General features: G+C 40.4%; 1 pseudogene; it reads left to right on the top strand.

Moving 5' to 3' along the window:
• Positions 1-17,858, top strand: part of LOC123129649 (protein SIEL-like) — a 49,126-nt pseudogene extending 31,268 nt beyond the window's left edge.
• The last annotated feature ends 203 nt before the right edge of the window (positions 17,859-18,061 follow it).

Genomic DNA, 18,061 nt, shown 5'->3' with positions numbered 1-18,061 from the left:
TTAATCAAATTACTTAAGAACTCCCACTTAGATAGACATCCCTCTAATCCTCTAAGTGATCACATGATCCAAATCAACTAAACCATAACCGATCATCACGTGAGATGGAGTAGTTTTCAATGGTGAACATCGTTATGTTGATCATATCTACTATACGATTCATGCTCGACCTTTCGGTCTCCATGTTCCGAGGCCATATCTGCATATGCTAGGCTCGTCAAGTTTAACCTGAGTATTCTGCATGTGCAAAACTGTCTTGCACCCGTTGTAGATGGACGTAGAGCTTATCACACCCGATCATCACGTGGTGTCTGGGCACGACGAACTTTGGCAACGCTGCATACTCAGGGAGAACACTTCTTGATAATTTAGTGAGAGATCATCTTATAATGCTACCGTCAATCAAAGCAAGATAAGATGCATAAAAAGATAAACATCACATGCAATCAATATAAGTGATATGATATGGCCATCATCATCTTGTGCTTGTGATCTCCATCTCCGAAGCACCGTCATGATCACCATCGTCACCGACGCGACACCTTGATCTCCATCGTAGCATCATTGTCATCTCGCCAATCTTATGCTTCCACGACTATCACTACCGTTTAGTAATAAAGTAAAGCATTACATCGTGATTGCATTGCATACAATAAAGCGACAACCATATGGCTCCTGCCAGTTGCCGATAACTCGGTTACAAAACATGATCATCTCATACAATAAAATTCAGCATCATGCCTTGACCATATCACATCACAACATGCCCTGCAAAAACAAGTTAGACGTCCTCTACTTTGTTGTTGCAAGTTTTACGTGGCTGCTATGGGCTTAAGCAAGAACCAATCTCACCTACGCATCAAAACCACAACGATTTTTCAAATAGAATCCGTTTTAACCTTCACAAGGACCGGGCGTAGCCATACTTGGTTCAACTAAAGTTGGAGAGACAGTCGCCCGCAAGCCACCTATGTGCAAAGCACGTCGGGGGAACCGGTCTCACGTAAGCGTACACGTAATGTTGGTCCGGGTCGTCTCGTCCAACAATGCCGCCGAACCAAAGTATGACATGCTGGTAGGCAGTATGACTTATATCGCCCACAACTCACTTGTGTTCTACTCGTGCATATAACATCAACATAAATAACCTAGGCTCGGATGCCACTGTTGGGTTTCGTAGTAATTTCAAAAAAAATTCTACGCACACGCAAGATCATGGTGATGCATAGCAACAAGAGGGGAGAGTGTTGTCTACGTACCCACGCAGACCGACTGCGGAAGCGTTGACACAACGTAGAGGAAGTAGTCGTACGTCTTCACGATCCAACCGATCAAGCACCGAAACTACGACACCTCCGAGTTCGAGCACACGTTCAGCTCGATGACGATCCCCGGACTCCGATCCAGCAAAGTGTCGGGGAAGAGTTCCGTCAGCACGATGGCATGGTGACGATCTTGATGTACTACAGCAGCAGGGCTTCTCCTAAACTCCGCTACAGTATTATCGAGGACTATGGTGGCTGGGGCCGCCGCACACGGCTAAGGAATAGATCACGTGGATCAACTTGTGTGTCTCTGGGGTGCCTCTGCCTCAGTATATAAAGGATTAGAGGGGGGGAGGCTGGCCGGCCACAGGAGGCGCGCCAGGAGATTCCTACTCCCTCTGGGAGTAGGATTCCCCCCCCCCAATCCTAGTTGGAATAGGATTCGCGGAGGGGGAAAAGAGAGAGAGGGGGCCGGCCACCTCTCCTGGTCCTAATAGGACTAGGGGAAGGGGGGCGCGCAGCCCATGTGGGGCTGCCTCTTCTCTTTTCCACTAAGGCCCATCATGGCCCATTTAGCTCCCGGGGGGGTTCCAGTAACCTTCCCGGTACTCCGGTAAAATCCCGATTTCACCCGGAACACTTCCGATATCCAAACATAGGCTTCCAATATATCAATTTTTACGTCTCGGCCATTTCGAGACTCCTCGTCATGTCCGTGATCACATCCGGGACTCCAAACAACCTTCGGTACATCAAAATGCATAAACTCATAATATAACTATCATCGTATCCTTAAGCGTGCGGACCCTACGGGTTCGAGAACAATGTAGAAATTGACCGAGACATGTCTCCGGTCAATAACCAATAGCGGGACCTGGATGCCCATATTGGCTCCTACATATTCGACAAAGATCTTTACCGGTCAGACCGCATAACAACATACGTTGTTCCCTTTGTCATCGGTATGTTACTTGCCCGAGATTCGATCGTCGGTATCCAATACCTAGTTCAATCTCGTTACCGGCAAGTCTCTTTACTCGTTCTGTAATACATCATATCGCAACTAACTCATTAGTTGCAATGCTTGCAGGGCTTATGTGATGTGCATTACCGAGAGGGCCCAGAGATACCTCTCCGACAATCGGAGTGACAAAACCTAATCTCGAAATACGCCAACCCAACATGTACCTTTGGAGACACCTGTAGTACTCCTTTATAATCACCCAGTTACGTTGTGACGTTTGGTAGTACCCAAAGTGTTCCTCCGGTAAATGGGAGTTGCATAATCTCATAGTTACAGGAACATGTATAAGTCATGAAGAAAGCAATAGCAACATACTAAACGATCGGGTGCTAAGCTAATGGAATGGGTCATGTCAATCAGATCATTGAACTAATGATGTGACCTCGTTAATCAAATAACAACACTTTGTTCATGGTTAGGAAACATAACCATCTTTGATTAACGAGCTAGTCAAGTAGAGGCATACTAGTGACACTAAGTTTGTCTATGTATTCACACATGTATTATGTTTCCGGTTAATACAATTCTAGCATGAATAATAAACATTTATCATGATATAAGGAAATAAATAATAACTTTATTATTGCCTCTAGGGCATATTTCCTTCTCTTCTATGATTTGAGACATTACTTTTGGGATGACCCACATATTTATAAATAAGGAGTAGATGGTGTTATTAGACGTTGTGTACCTGAGCATGAACAGGAATAGATCCTACGCAAGTGCCACTCTGAAACTTATGGAGGACACCACGCGGGAGATAGAACTGCACATAAGGTATTGCAATCCGGTTTTTATTGGCCTACTCTCTTCAAGGATGCCCGTAAGTTTGTCCTATCTTGTGATGAATGTCTAAGAATTGGTAATATTAGTAGACGACAAGAAATGCCTATGAACTATTCACTTGTTATTGAACCGTTTGATGTTTGGGGCTTTGATTATATGGGACCTTTTCCTTCCTCTAATGGATATACACATATTCTAGTTGCTGTCAATTATGTTACTAAGTGGGTAGAAGCTATTCCAACTAGTAGTGCTGATCATAACACTTTATTAAAATGCTTAAAGAAGTTATTTTTCCGAGGTTTGGAGTCCCTAGATATTAATGACTGATGGTGGTTCACATTTTATTCATGGTGCTTTCCGTAAAATGCTTGCTAAATATGACGTCAATCATAGAATTGCATCTCCGTATCGCCCACAGTCTAGTGGTCAAGTAGAATTGAGTAATAGAGAACTCAAATTAATTTTGCAAAAGACTGTCAATAGGTCTAGAAAGAATTGGTCCAAGAAACTTGATGATGCATTATGGGCCTATAGAACTGCATATAAAAATCGTATGGGTATGTCTCCGTATAAAATGGTATATGGAAAAGCATGTCACTTACCTCTCGAACTAGAACATAAGGCATATTGGGCTATTAAAGAGCTCAACTATGATTTCAAACTTGCTGGTGAAAAGAGGTTATTTGATATTAGCTCACTTGATGAATGGAGAACCCAAGCTTATGAAAATGCCAAGTTGTTTAAAGAAAAGGTTAAAAGATGGCATGACAAAAGGATACAAAAGTGTGAGTTTAATGTAGGTGATTATGTATTGCTATACAACTCTCGTTTAAGATTTTTTGCAGGAAAACTTCTCTCTAAATGGGAAGGCCCCTATGTTATCGAGGAGGTCTATCGTTCCGGTGCCATAAAAATCAACAACTTCGAAGGCACAAATCCGAAGGTGGTAAACGGTCAGAGAATTAAACATTATATCTTAGGTAATCCCATAAATGTTGAAACCAATATTATTGAAACCGTAACCCTGGAGGAATACATAAGGGACACTTTCCAGAACGTTTCAGACTCCGAAAAGGAATAGGTATGTGGTACTGTAAGTAAAGCGACTCGAAAACAATTTTTAAGGCAATATTTCTCCGTTTTTGAATATTTAGAAAAATAGAAAATTAAGTAGCAGTCCGGGAAGGACACGAGGGCCCCACGAGGGTGGAGGGCACGCCCTACCCCTTGGGCGCCCCCCTACCTCGTGAGCACCTCGTGTGCCTTCCGAACTCCATTTCTTTGCACGATACGTATTTTGGTCGGTAAAAATTCACTATATAATCTCCTAGGGGTTTTGACTCCCGTATCACGCAAAAATCTCATGTCTTTGTTTCGAGCTATTTTCTGTCAGGGTTGTCAAGGCCAGGCACTATGTCGTCTCCCTCCTCCTCCAACCATGAGGGCAACGATGCTTGGCTAATGAAGATAGAGCTGAAGAGAGAAGAAGCTGTGGAGATCAATAAGGACGAAGGGATCAAGAAGGCCATGGAGGACCAAGTTCCAACAACAGAAGACACCCTTCAACTGGATCATAATCTTCTTACCCCTACAGAAATCAAAGCTTTCAAGATGATTGAGTTGGCTCGTATACAAAATAAGTATCTCACACATGAAAATATTTTGTTAAAGGAGCATATCATCGCACTCAAGGGCATTATCTGCAAGTTAGAAGACCTCCTACGCTCGATGTGTGACTATCCGTCATCAACAGCTCCACCCTCTTCACCAACCAAGGAGATATAATCACATGGGTATCGGCACTCCACTTGGCAACTGCCAAGCTTGGTGGAGTGCCCCGGTATCGTATCACCATCACTTTTATCTTTACCGTTTTTCTCAGTTCGATCCTTTTGGTGATATTTTGATCTAGTAGAATAAAGTTTATGGCATGATCTAGTTTTAAGTTTTGCTTTATGATCTCTCTATGTAATCGAGTCCGTGAGCCATATAATAAAGATTAGTGTTGAGTCAAGGGCTTGATTTTCGTGCTATGATCTTGGGTTAATAAAAGAAAAAGAGAAAAAGAATAAGAAGAAACAAAAGTTCATATTGATCTTATTGATAGTAATGACTTCACATAGAAAGAGTGTGATGATTAAAAGTTGTTGGGAGTTGGCAGCCATAGCTTTGGTCATCGTTGCAATTAATAGGAAGTAATAAGGAAAGAGAGGTTTCACATATAAATATACTATCATTGACATCTTTTATGATTGGGAGCACTCATCAAAATATGACATGTTAAAGAGTTGATGTTGGACAAGGAAGACAACGTAATGGGTTATGTTTTCTTATAACTGAGATAAAGTATGTTGTCATGGATAATCCAAGATGTTGAGCTTGCCTTTCCCCCTCATGCTAGCCAAATTCTCAGCACCAAGTAGAAATACTACTTGTGCTTCCAAATACCCTTAAACCAGTCTTGCCATAAGAGTCCACCATATCTACATATGGATTGAATAAGATCCTTCAAGTAAGTTGTCATCGGTGCAAAGAAATAAAAATTGCTCTCTAAATATGTATGATTGATTGGTGTGGGAGAAATAAGCTTTATACGATCTTGTGATGTGGAAGTAATAAAAGCGACGGATTGCATAATAAAGGTTCATATCACAAGGGGCAATATAAAGTGACGTTCTTTCGCATTAAGATTTTGTACATCCAACCATAAAAGTGCATGGCAACCTCTGCTTCCCTCTGCGAAGGGCCTATCTTTTATTATTATCTTCACCTTTCCTTTTTTACATTTTATCCTTTGGCAAGCACAGTGTGTTGGAAAGATCCTGATAGATATATCTAATTGGATGTAGGGGGACATGAGTTATTATTGTTGACATTACCCTTGAGGTAAAAGGTTGTGGGGTGAAACTATAAGCCCCTATCTTTCTCTGTGTCCGATTAAAACTCCGTAACCACAAGTATTGCGCGAGTGTTAGCAATTATGAAGGACTAGATGATAGTAGAGTATGTGGACTTGCTTTTTAGCTCTGACATAGACTCTTTCTGATGTTATGATAAATTGCAATTGCTTCAATGACCGAGGTTATAGTTTGTTGGTTCTCAATAAGGTTTCTGATTCATACTTTTGCATTGTGAATAGATCATCACTTGAACATAAGTAATCATATGACAATATCAATGTATGTTGCTGTTATGAGAATAATCATGATGCCTTCATGCCCGTATTTTATTTTTATCGACGCCTCTACCTCTAAACATGGGGACATATTTATTGTTATCGGCTTTCGCTTGAGGACAAACAAGGTCTAAGCTTGGGGGAGTTGATACGTCCATTTTGCATCATGCTTTTATATCGATATTTATTGCATTATGGGCTGTTATTTCACATTATGTCACAATACTTATGGCTATTCTCTCTTATTTTACAAGGTTTACATAAGGAGGGAGAATGCCATCAGCTCGAATTCTGGGCTGGAAAAGGAGCAAATATTGGAGTCCTATTCTGCACAACTCCAAAAGTCCTGAAACTCCACGGAATACCTTATAATAAGTAATGAAAAATCCTCGTCAAAGATGAAGACCAGGGGGCCCACACCCTGCTCACGAGGGTGGGGGCGCCCCCCTAGGGCGCGCCCCCCTAGGGCGCGCCCCCCTACCTCGTGGGCCCCCCGGTGGATCTCCGATGACCATCTTCTCCTATATGAAGTCTTTCGTCGAGAAAAAATAAGAAGCAACCTTTCGGGACGAAACTCCGCCGCCATGAGGCGGAACCTTGGCGGATCCAATCTAGAGCTCCAGCAGAGCTGTTCTGCAGGGGAAACTTCCCTCCCGGAGGGGGAAATCATCGCCATCGTCATCACCAACGCTCCTCTCATCGGGAGAGGGCAATATCCATCAACATCTTCATCAGCACCATCTCATCTCAAAACCCTAGTTCATCTCTTGTATCCAATTCTTGTCTCCAAGTACGGGATTGGTGCTAGTAGGTTGCTAGTAGTGTTAATTACTCCTTGTAGTTGATGCTAGTTGGTTTAATTGGTGGAAGATCATATGTTCGGATCCTTTATGCATATTATTACTCCTCTGATTATGAACATGAATATGCTTTGTGAGTAGTTACATTTGTTCCTGAGGACAAGGGAGAAGTCATGCTATTAGTAGTCATGTGAATTTGGTATTCGTTCGATATTTTGATGAGATGTATGTTGTCTAGCCTCTAGTGGTGTTATGTGAACGTCGACTACATATCACTTCACCATTATTTGGGCCTAGAGGAAGGCATTGGGAAGTAATAAGTAGATGATGGGTTGCTAGAGTGACAGAAGGTTAAACCCTAGTTTATGCGTTGCTTCGTAAGGGGCTGATTTGGATCCATATGTTTCATGCTATGGTTAGGTTTACCTTAATACTTTGGTTGTAGTTGCGGATGCTTGCAATAGAGGTTAATCATAAGTGGGATGCTTGTTCAAGTAAGAACAGCACCCAAGCACCGGTCCAACCACATGTAAAATTATCAAAGTACCGAACACGAATCATATGAACGTGATGAAAACTAGCTTGATGATATTCCCATGTGTCCTCGGGAGTGCTTTTCCTTATATAAGAGTTTGTCCAGGATTGTCCTTTGCTACAAAAAGGATTGGGCCACCTTGCTGCACTTTATTTACTTTTGTTACTTCTTGCTCGTTACAAATTATCTTATCACAAAACTATCTGTTACCACTTATTTCAGTACTTGCAGAGAATACCTTGCTAAAAACCGTTTATCATTTCCTTCTGCTCCTCGTTGCGTTCGACACTCTTACTTATCGAAAGGACTACGATAGATCCCCTATACTTGTGGGTCATCACAAGGTATCAATCCAGTAGGAGGCTATGCGCGAGTCCCTCGTACCTACACAAAAACAATAGCTCAATGCAACCAACGCGCTTAGGGGTTGTCAATCCCTTCACGGTCACTTACGAAAGTGAGATCTAATAGAGATGATAAATAATATTTTTGGTATTTTTGGTATAGAGAAGCAAAGTAAAACGTAAAAGGCAAAGTAAAAGCAAAGCAATAATAAAGTGATGGAGATTGATATGATACGAAAGAGACCCGGGGGCCATAGGTTTCACTAGTGGCTTCTCTCAAGAGCATAAGTATTCTATGATGGGTGAACAAATTACTGTTGAGCAATTGACAGAATTGGGCATAGTTATGAGAATATCTAGGTATGATCATGTATATAGGCATCACGTCCAAGACAAGTAGACTGACTCTTGCCTGCATCTACTACTATTACTCCACTCATCGACCGCTATCCAGCATGCATCTAGAGTATTAAGTTAAAAACAGAGTAACGCCTTAAGCAAGATGACATGATGTAGAGGTATAGTTTCATGCAATATGATAAAAACCCCATCTTGTTATCCTCGATGGAAACAATACAATACGTGCCTTGCTGCCCCTTGTGTCACTGGGAAAGGACACCGCAAGATCGAACCCAAAGCTAAGCACTTCTCCCATGGCAAGAACAACCAATCTAGTAGGCAAAACCAAACTGATAATTCGAAGAGACTTGCAAAGATAACCAATAATACATAAAAGAATTCAGAGAAGATTCAAATATTATTCATAGATAGACTTGATCATAAACCCACAATTCATCGGTCTCAACAAACACACCGCAAAAGGAAGATTACATCGAATAGATCTCCACAAGAGAGGGGGAGAACATTGTATTGAGATCCAAAAAGAGAGAAGAAGCCATCTAGCTACTAACTATGGACCCGTAGGTCTGAAGTAAACTACTCACACTTCATCGGAGGGGCTTGGATGATGATGTAGAAGCCCTCCGTGATCGATGCCCCCTCCGGCGGAGCTCTGGAACAGGCCCCAAGATGGGATCTCATGGACACAGAAAGTTGCGGTGCTAGAATTAGGTTTTTGGCTCCGTCCCCGATCGTTTGGGGGTACGTAGGTATATATAGGAGGAAGGCGTACGTCGGTGGAGCTTCAAGGGGCCCACGAGGCAGGGGGCGCGCCCTAGGGGGGCGCCCTCCACCCTCGTGACCGCCTCGTGGCTATCTTGACGGAGGGTCCAAGTCTCCTGGATCTTATATGATGAGAAAATCACGTTTCCGAAGGTTTCATTCCGTTTGGACTCCGTTTGATATTTTGTTTCTCCGAAACACTGAAATAGGCAAAAAAATAGCAATTCTGGGCTGGGCCTCCGGTTAATACATTAGTCCCAAAAATAATATAAAAGTGGAAAATAAAGCCCAATGTAGTCCAAAACAGTAGATAATATAACATGGAGCAATACAAAATTATAGATACGTTGGAGACGTATCAAGCATCCCCAAGCTTAATTCCTGCTCGTCCTCGAGTAGGTAAATGATAAAAAGAGAATTTTTGATGCGGAGTGCTACTTGGCATAATTTTAATGTAATTCTTCTTAATTGTAGTATGAATATTCAGATCCGAAAGATTCGAGACAAAAGTTCATATTGACATAAAAATGATAATACTTCAAGCATACTAACTAAGCAATTATGTCTTCTCAAAATAACATGGCCAAAGAAAGTTCATCCCTACAAAATCATATAGTTTAGTCATGTTTCATTTTTGTCACACAAGAATGCTCCCATCATGCACGACCCCGATGACAAGCCAAGAAATTGTTTCATACTTTAGTAATCTCAAACCTATAAACTTTCACGCAATATATGAGCGCGAGCCATGGACATAGCACTACGGGTGGAATAGAATATAATGAAGGGGGTTATGTGGAGAAGACAAAAAGGAGAAAGTCTCACATCAACGAGGCTAATCAATGGGCTATGGAGATGCCCACCGATTGATGTTAATGCAAGGAGTAGGGATTGCCATGCAACGGATGCACTAGAGCTATAAATGTATGAAAGCTCAACAAAAGAAACTAGTGGGTGTGCATCCAACTTGCTTGCTCACAAGACCTAGGGCACTTGAGGAGGCCCATTGTTGGAATATACAAGCCAAGTTCTATAATGAAAAATTCCCACTAGTATATGAAAGTGATAACATGAGAGACTCTCTACCAAAAAGATCATGGTGCTACTTTGAAGCACAAGTGTGGTAAAAGGATAGTAACATTGTCCCTTTTCTCTTTTTCTCTCATTTTTGGGCCTTTTCTTTTTTTATGGCCTTTCTTTTTTGGGGCCTTCTCTTTTTTTATGTCATTTCTTTTTTTATTCCTCACTTGGGACAATGCTCTAATAATGATGATCATCACACTTCTATTTATTTACAACTCAATGATTACAACTCGATACTAGAACAAAGATGACTCTATATGAATGCCTCTGGTAGTGTACCGGGATATGCAATGAACCAAGAGTGACATGTATGAAAGAATTATGAACGGTGGCTTTGCCACAAAATACTATGTCAACTACATGATCATGCTAAGCAATATGACAATGATGAATGTGTCATGATGAACGGAATGATGGAAAGTTGCATGGCAATATATCTCGGAATGGCTATGGAAATGCCATAACAGGTAGGTATGGTGGCTGTTTTGAGGAAGATATAAGGAGGTTTATGTGTGAAAGAGCGTATCATATCACGGGGTTTGGATGCACCGGCGAAGTTTGCGCCAACTCTCAATGTGAGAAAGGGCAATGCACGGTACCGAAGAGGCTAGCAAGGATGGAAGGGTGAGAGTGCGTATAATCCATGGACTCAACATTAGTCATAAAGAACTCACATACTTATTGCAAAAATCTACAAGTCATCAAAAACCTCGGCACTACGCGCATGCTCCTAGGGGGATAGATTGGTAGGAAAAGACCATCGCTCGTCCCCGACCGCCACTCATAAGGAAGACAATCAAATAACACCTCATGTTTCAAATTTGTTGCATAACGTTTACCATACGTGCAATGCTACAGGACTTGCAAACCTCAACACAAGTATTTCTCAATTTCACAACTACTCAACTAGCACGACTTTGATATTATTACCTCCATATCTCAAAACAATCATCAAGCATCAAACTTTTCTTAGTATTCAACACACTCATAAGAAAGTTTTATTATTAATCTTGCATACCAAGCATATTAGGATTTTAAGCAAATTACCATGATATTAAGACTCTCAAAATAATCTAAGTGAAGCATGAGAGATCAATAGTTTCTATAAAACGAATTCACCATCGTGCTCTAGAAGATATAAGTGAAGCACTAGAGCAAAACTATAAAGCTCAAAAGATATAAGTGAAGCACATAGAGTATTCTATCAAATTCAAAATTATGTATGGCTCTCTCAAAAGGTGTGTACAGCAAGGATGATTGTGGTAGACTAACAAGCAAAGACTCAAATCATAAAATACGCTCCAAGAAAAACACATATCATGTGGTGAATAAAAATATAGCTCCAAGTAAAGTTACCGATAGAAGTAGACGAAAGAGGGGATGCCTTCCGGGGCATCCCCAAGCTTTGGCTTTTAGGTGTCCTTAGATTATCTTGGGGGTGCCATGGGCATCCCCAATCTTAGGCTCTTGCCACTCCTTGTTCCATAATCCATCAAATCTTTACCCAAAACTTGAAAACTTCACAACACAAAACTTAAAGTAAAAAATCTCGTGAGCTCCGTTAGCGAAAGAAAACAAAAGACCACTTCAAGGTACTATAATGAACTCATTCTTTATTTATATTGGCGTTAAACCTACTGTATTCCAACTTCTCTATGGATTATAAACTATTTTACTAGCCATAGATTCATCAAAATAAGCAAACAACACACGAAAAACAGAATCTGTCAAAAACAGAACAGTCTGTAGTAATCTGTAGCTAGCGCAAGATCTGGAATCCCAAAAATTCTAAAATAAATTGATGGACGTGAGGAATTTATATATTAATCATCTTAAAAAAGAATTAACTAAATTTCACTTTCCAAATAAAAATGACAGCAGTTCTCGTGAGCGCTAGAGTTTCTGTTTTTTACAGCAAGTTCAACAAGACTTTCCCCAAGTCTTCCCAACGGTTCTACTTGGCACAAACACTAATTAAACACAAAAAAACACAACCAAAACAGAGGCTAAATAATTTATTTATTACTAAACATGAGCAAAAAGCAAGGAATAAAAATAAAATTGGGTTGCCTCTCAACAAGCGTTATCGTTTAACACCCCTAGCTAGGCATAACAAGCAAGAATAGATCTAGGTATTGCCATCTTTGGTAGGCAATCCATAAGTGGATCTCATGATAGATTAATATGGTAATTTTATTTTATTTCTATGGAAGTGTTCCATGCCCTTTTTTAATGGAAATTGAAATCTAATATTCCCTTCCTTCATATCAATAATTTCACCAACCGTTCTAAGGAAAGATCTACCGAGAATAATAGGGCAAGAAGGATTGCAATCTATATCAAGAACGATAAAATCTACGGGCACATAATTCCTATTTGAAACAATAAGAACATCATTAATTATTCCCATAGGTTTCTTAATAGTGGAATCCGCAAGATGCAAGTTTAGAGAGCAATCATCAAAATCACGGAAATCTAGCAAATCACACAAAGTTTTGGGAATAGTAGAGACACTAGTACCCAAATCACACAAAGCATAAAACTCATAATCTTTAATTTTAATTTTAATAGTAGGTTCCCACTCACCATAAAGTTTTCTTGGTATAGAAACTTTCAACTCAAGTTTTTCTTCATAAGATTGCATCAAGGCATCAACGATATGTTCGGTAAAGGCTTTATTTTGACTATAAGCATGAGGAGATTTTAGCAAGGATTGCAACAAGGAAATACAATCAATTAAAGAGCAATTTTCATAATTAAATTCCTTGAAATCCAATATAGTGGGTTTAGCATCATCTAGGGTTTTATTTCTTTTAATACCACTTTTATCAATTTCACCATCAAGATATAATACTCCGAATTTTTAGAACGCCTTCTAGGTAAAGGTGGATCATATTCAGTCCCATCATTATCAAGATTAATATTGAAAAACAAAGATTTAATAGGGGACACATCAATAACTTTTAGATCTTCATTTTTATTTTCATAGGAATCCGGTTTAGCGGCCATCTTATTGACTAAGGTAGCTTGCATATCCGAAATTTCAGCAGTTAATTTTTCAAGACGAGCAATTTGGGATCTTATACCATCAAATTCTTTAGACATATCATCGAGCTCTTTATTCATATAACTCATAAAACCTTTTTGTTCCTTAAGCTCATTTCTAAAGAAATTATTATGCTCAAATTGCAAAACCATAAATTTCCTGATGTTGTTTTCGATCTCCTCTAACCTTTTAAGGTGAAGATCACCGAATCTAGGAAGAGCCATCGCGACAAACAAGCAATCCAACACACGAGCAAACAAAAAGCAAATGGGCAAAATGAGGTAAATAGAGAGGGAGGAAGGATAGAGAGAGAGGGCGAATAAAACGGCAAGGGTGAAGTGGGGGAGAGGAAAACGAGAGGCAAATGGCAAATAATGTAATGCAGGAGATAGGGATTGTGATGGGTACTTGGTATGTTGACTTTTGCGCAGACTCCCCGACAATGGCACCAAAAATTCTTCTTGCTACCTCTTGAGCACTGCGTTGGATTTCCCCGAAGAGGAGAGGATGATGCAGCAAAGTAGTGTAAGTATTTCCCTCAGTTTTTGAGAACCAAGGTATCAATCCAGTAGGAGGCTATGCGCGAGTCCCCCGTACCTACACAAAAACAATGGCTCAACACAACCAACGTGCTTAGGGGTTGTCAATCCCTTCATGGTCACTTACGAAAGTGAGATCTGATAGAGATGATAAATACTATTTTTGGTATTTTTGGTATAGAGATGCAAAGTAAAAAGTAAAAGGCAAAGTAAAAGCAAAGCAATAATAAAGTGATGGAGATTGATATGATAAGAAAGAGACCCGGGGGCCATAGGTTTCACTAGTGGCTTCTCTCAAGAGCATAAGTATTCTACGGTGGGTGAACAAATTACTGTTGAGCAATTGACAGAATTGAGCATAGTTATGAGAATATCTAGGTATGATCATGTATATAGGCATCATGTCTGAGACAAGTAGACCGACTCTTGCCTGCATCTACTACTATTAATCCACTCATCGACCGCTATCCAGCATGCATCTAGACTATTAAGTTAAAAACAGAGTAACGCCTTAAGCAAGATGACATGATGTAGAGGGATAGTTTCATGCAATATGATAAAAAAACCATCTTGTTATCCTCGATGGCAACAATATAATACGTGCCTTGCTGCCCCTTGTGTCACTGGGAAAGGACACCGCAAGATCGAGCCCAAAGCTAAGCACTTCTCCCATGGCAAGTACAACCAATCTAGTAGGCCAAACCAAACTAATAATTCGAAGAGACTTGCAAAGATAACCAATCATACATAAAAGAATTCAGAGAAGATTCAAATATTATTCATAGATAGACTTGATCATAAACCCACAATTCATCGGTCTCAACAAACACACCGCAAAAATAAGATTACGTCGAAAAGATCTCCACAAGAGAGGGGGAGAACATTGTATTGAGATCCAAAAAGAGAGAAGAAGCCATCTAGCTACTAACTATGGACCCATAGGTCTAAAGTAAACTACTCACACTTCATCGGAGGGGCTTGGATGATGATGTAGAAGCCCTCCGTGATCGATGCCCCCTCCGGCGGAGCTCTGGAACAGGCCCCAAGATGGGATCTCATGGACACAGAAAGTTGCGGTGCTAGAATTAGGTTTTTGGCTCCGTCCCCGATCGTTTGGGGGTACGTAGGTATATATAGGAGGAAGGCGTACGTCGGTGGAGCTTCAAGGGGCCCACGAGGCAGGGGGCGCGCCCTAGGGGGGCGCCCTCCACCCTCGTGACCGCCTCGTGGCTATCTTGACGGAGGGTCCAAGTCTCCTGGATCTTATGTGATGAGAAAATCTCCGTTTGATATTCGTTTCTCCAAAACACTTAAATAGTCAAAAAAACAGCAATTCTGGGCCGGGCCTCCGATTAATAGGTTAGTCCCAAAAATAATATAAAAGTGGAAAATAAAGCCCAATATAGTCCAAAACAGTAGATAATATAGCATGGAGCAATCAAAAATTATAGATATGTTGGAGACGTATCAGATAACAATGTCCTAAGCAATCCGGATAAAAGTTAGCTGGAATGGACATGTTTAACTAAATCTAAATGCATATATACTTTGAGGGGGAGTTCAATCCATACAGCTGCATTGTTGCTATTTTTTAAAATTCTCAGCTATATGGAAATTGATATTCTTTTCAGGTCTCAGTGCTGATATAAAAATAACAGTTACAAAGACCTGAAAATTTAATCATACAATAAATATGTGACCAGCATGCAGTTCTAATTTTAATTTGGTAGAGATTATTAGTTTTAGTTTGCAAGAAATATACTTATATGGGTTTTGCAAAATTCTTTCCAAGCTTATGGGGTCGTGAATCTCATGGACGAGGGCCTCACCGCTTCCGAACCCAGCCCATCCGTCTCCAAGCGGGCTCAGTTTATGGAGCCGCACGCATCCAGTAGCTCAGGTGCTGACCCTGAGATGGAGATCCGAGCACTAGAATCAATGGCCAGCGGAGTCTACCCGTTGTGATGGGCGGAGGCGCTCAGCTGCCTCGCTGCGGTCCTCAAGAAGGCGAATGCTGGCGGCGGGGTTGTGGAGTGCTGCTACACTTGCGCGGAGAAATTGCTGAGGGGCGAGGACGAGGGTATCAGGTTGGCAGTTGTGTGATTGGTGAGATTTTTTCATTTATGGGTACTTGTATTTTCTTTTGTTCTACTGTATGCTTTTGAGAGTTACATATGAGGAATTGAGGGGATCTCCTGTCTTCAGTGGATAGGTTGGCCTTTGTGCGAAGAAGTTTTCCATGAGAGAGGAGTTGGGTGGTGATGGTGACCAAATGGACTGGGTTATCCTACATGTATGGTTTGCACTTCGCGCTGGATTTGGTGTTCATGAACGGTAGGATCAACTAGCTGAGTGTGGGCCTAGTGTTAATGTGATACCGACATTATTATTTAGCCTAATACTTCTGTTTCTATATGTCAATTCCAGGCTACTAAAGTTTGGAATGAATAGTTATACGACATGCCCATAACTGATACTGGGAGCGGTGTTCTTATTTTTTACTTAGAAGACCTGTATTTTCGGCAATTTACCTTTCTGTTCTTATCACCAGAAATCCTTTTGACAAGGTGAAAGTACTCATGGCAAATGAGATTTGCTACTGAAACATGCAGTTTGTGATGCACACAATAAGAAAGATGCATCTAATCATGCTTGTGCATTTAATATTTGTATATTACAAGTTTTACTCCACTGACCACTGTAATGATAACTGCTTTGTTTCCCCTTTGGACTTCTCAATTCAGCTTAGCTCCATGGCCAGGGACATGTGTACAGAAGTAAGAATTGAAGCATTCAACGCACTTGCCAAAATCCAGAGAGTATCTGAAGGTGTTTTGCTTCAGTCTTTGTCTAAGAAGATCATAAAAACTAACACTGGGAGTGCCTCTAGCATCAAAGGGAAATAACTACCACCTAAATTATCATTCCGCTGTGCTGCTGGCATATTTGCGCAAGGGGTTCAAGATGAATTCAATCAGTTCAGGTCATTCTATTATACCACATAATTCCCCTTAACGTCCCGTGTCTTTTGTTTATTGTTGTATATGTTCTCTCTATAGGTCCGAACAGTTGCATGTAAAACGCTGGGAGCTCTTGCAAAGCTTTCAAACCAATATGCACAGAAGGCCTTGGACTTGTTGATGGACATGATGAATGATGATACAGAAGCAGTTAGACGACAAACTTTGCAGACACTGTTTGATATGTCAACATATGGATGTTTGAGCATGTAGGAGAAGCACATGCACATGGTACTAATTATCAATATAATGTATCTCATGTAAGCTAGATGTATGAATTGGTTTTTTATTTGTAATTAACTGTGCTAGATGCTAAATTTGGTAACCTTATGCCTCCTGTTGCTTTTGCAGTTCCTTGGCATATTGATGGATGCCAATGTCGTAGTTTGAAATGCAGCACACAAGATCCTAGGGCCAGTGAATCTGCCTAAACTTCAAATGTTTAAATCTGCACTTGATGGTCTCGTTGCAGGTTTGGAGAAAAATCCGAACGTATGTTAGTGCATAACAATCACCATGCTTCACAATTATCTCTCCCTTGCTATTCTGATCTTTGCTTGAACATTTTCTAGATGAATTATTCGTGTAGTCAATGTAACACGGAGCCTCAATTATCCTGCTAAATTTTAATTTGAGTTTCATTCAGCGTATAGAATATTGCTTAATCTATAATTATTTGAGGCTTTGAGCCTATGACCTCAATTTTGTGGTAACTGACTCTTTTCTTCTATGTTGCGACCGTATTTATCATATGCAGGATCAAGATATATATGGCGTTCTGTTTTCCATTGGCAAGAATCATGGGAGCTTTTCAGCCAATATAGCCAAACATTTAGCCAAAGAGGTGTTTCTCCATTGCTTACTTCCAATTTTTTCTACATGCTAATGTTCTATATAAAATGTATGTTTTCACTTTCAGTATTGTTGCTGCACTGATTCTTTTTGTTTGCGCGGTTCTTTCAAGTTTGGTATATACTAGAAAGGAGGTACCATCTCATGTTCGGTAGTGTGTACCCATGTTCTTATTTTCTGTCAGTCGTATGCAATTTGAGAATATTCCAAGCTATCAACCTTAAATAATAGCAATGAATGCATCTATATTTGCAGGCTGCTAAGTAATTTGTAACGATGAAGTCTACTCAACCCCAACTGTAGATTTCTTTTTTAGCCAAGTAATACTTTATGGATTTCTTGCATATTTATAGTTTGATTTAGGAAAACTGAATCTAGAAGGCAAAGAGCATATTTAATTTATATATATATATATATTTGGAAGATCATATTAATATACATTATCCTCATGAGCCAAATGTTTTAAGCAC

The sequence above is a fragment of the Triticum aestivum genome, chromosome 6A (assembly GCF_018294505.1).
Source record: "Triticum aestivum cultivar Chinese Spring chromosome 6A, IWGSC CS RefSeq v2.1, whole genome shotgun sequence".
In the NCBI taxonomy this organism is placed as follows: Eukaryota; Viridiplantae; Streptophyta; class Magnoliopsida; order Poales; family Poaceae; genus Triticum; species Triticum aestivum.
The sequence above is the reverse complement of the archived record's forward strand: the minus strand, read 5'-3'. Positions and strand labels throughout refer to the sequence as shown.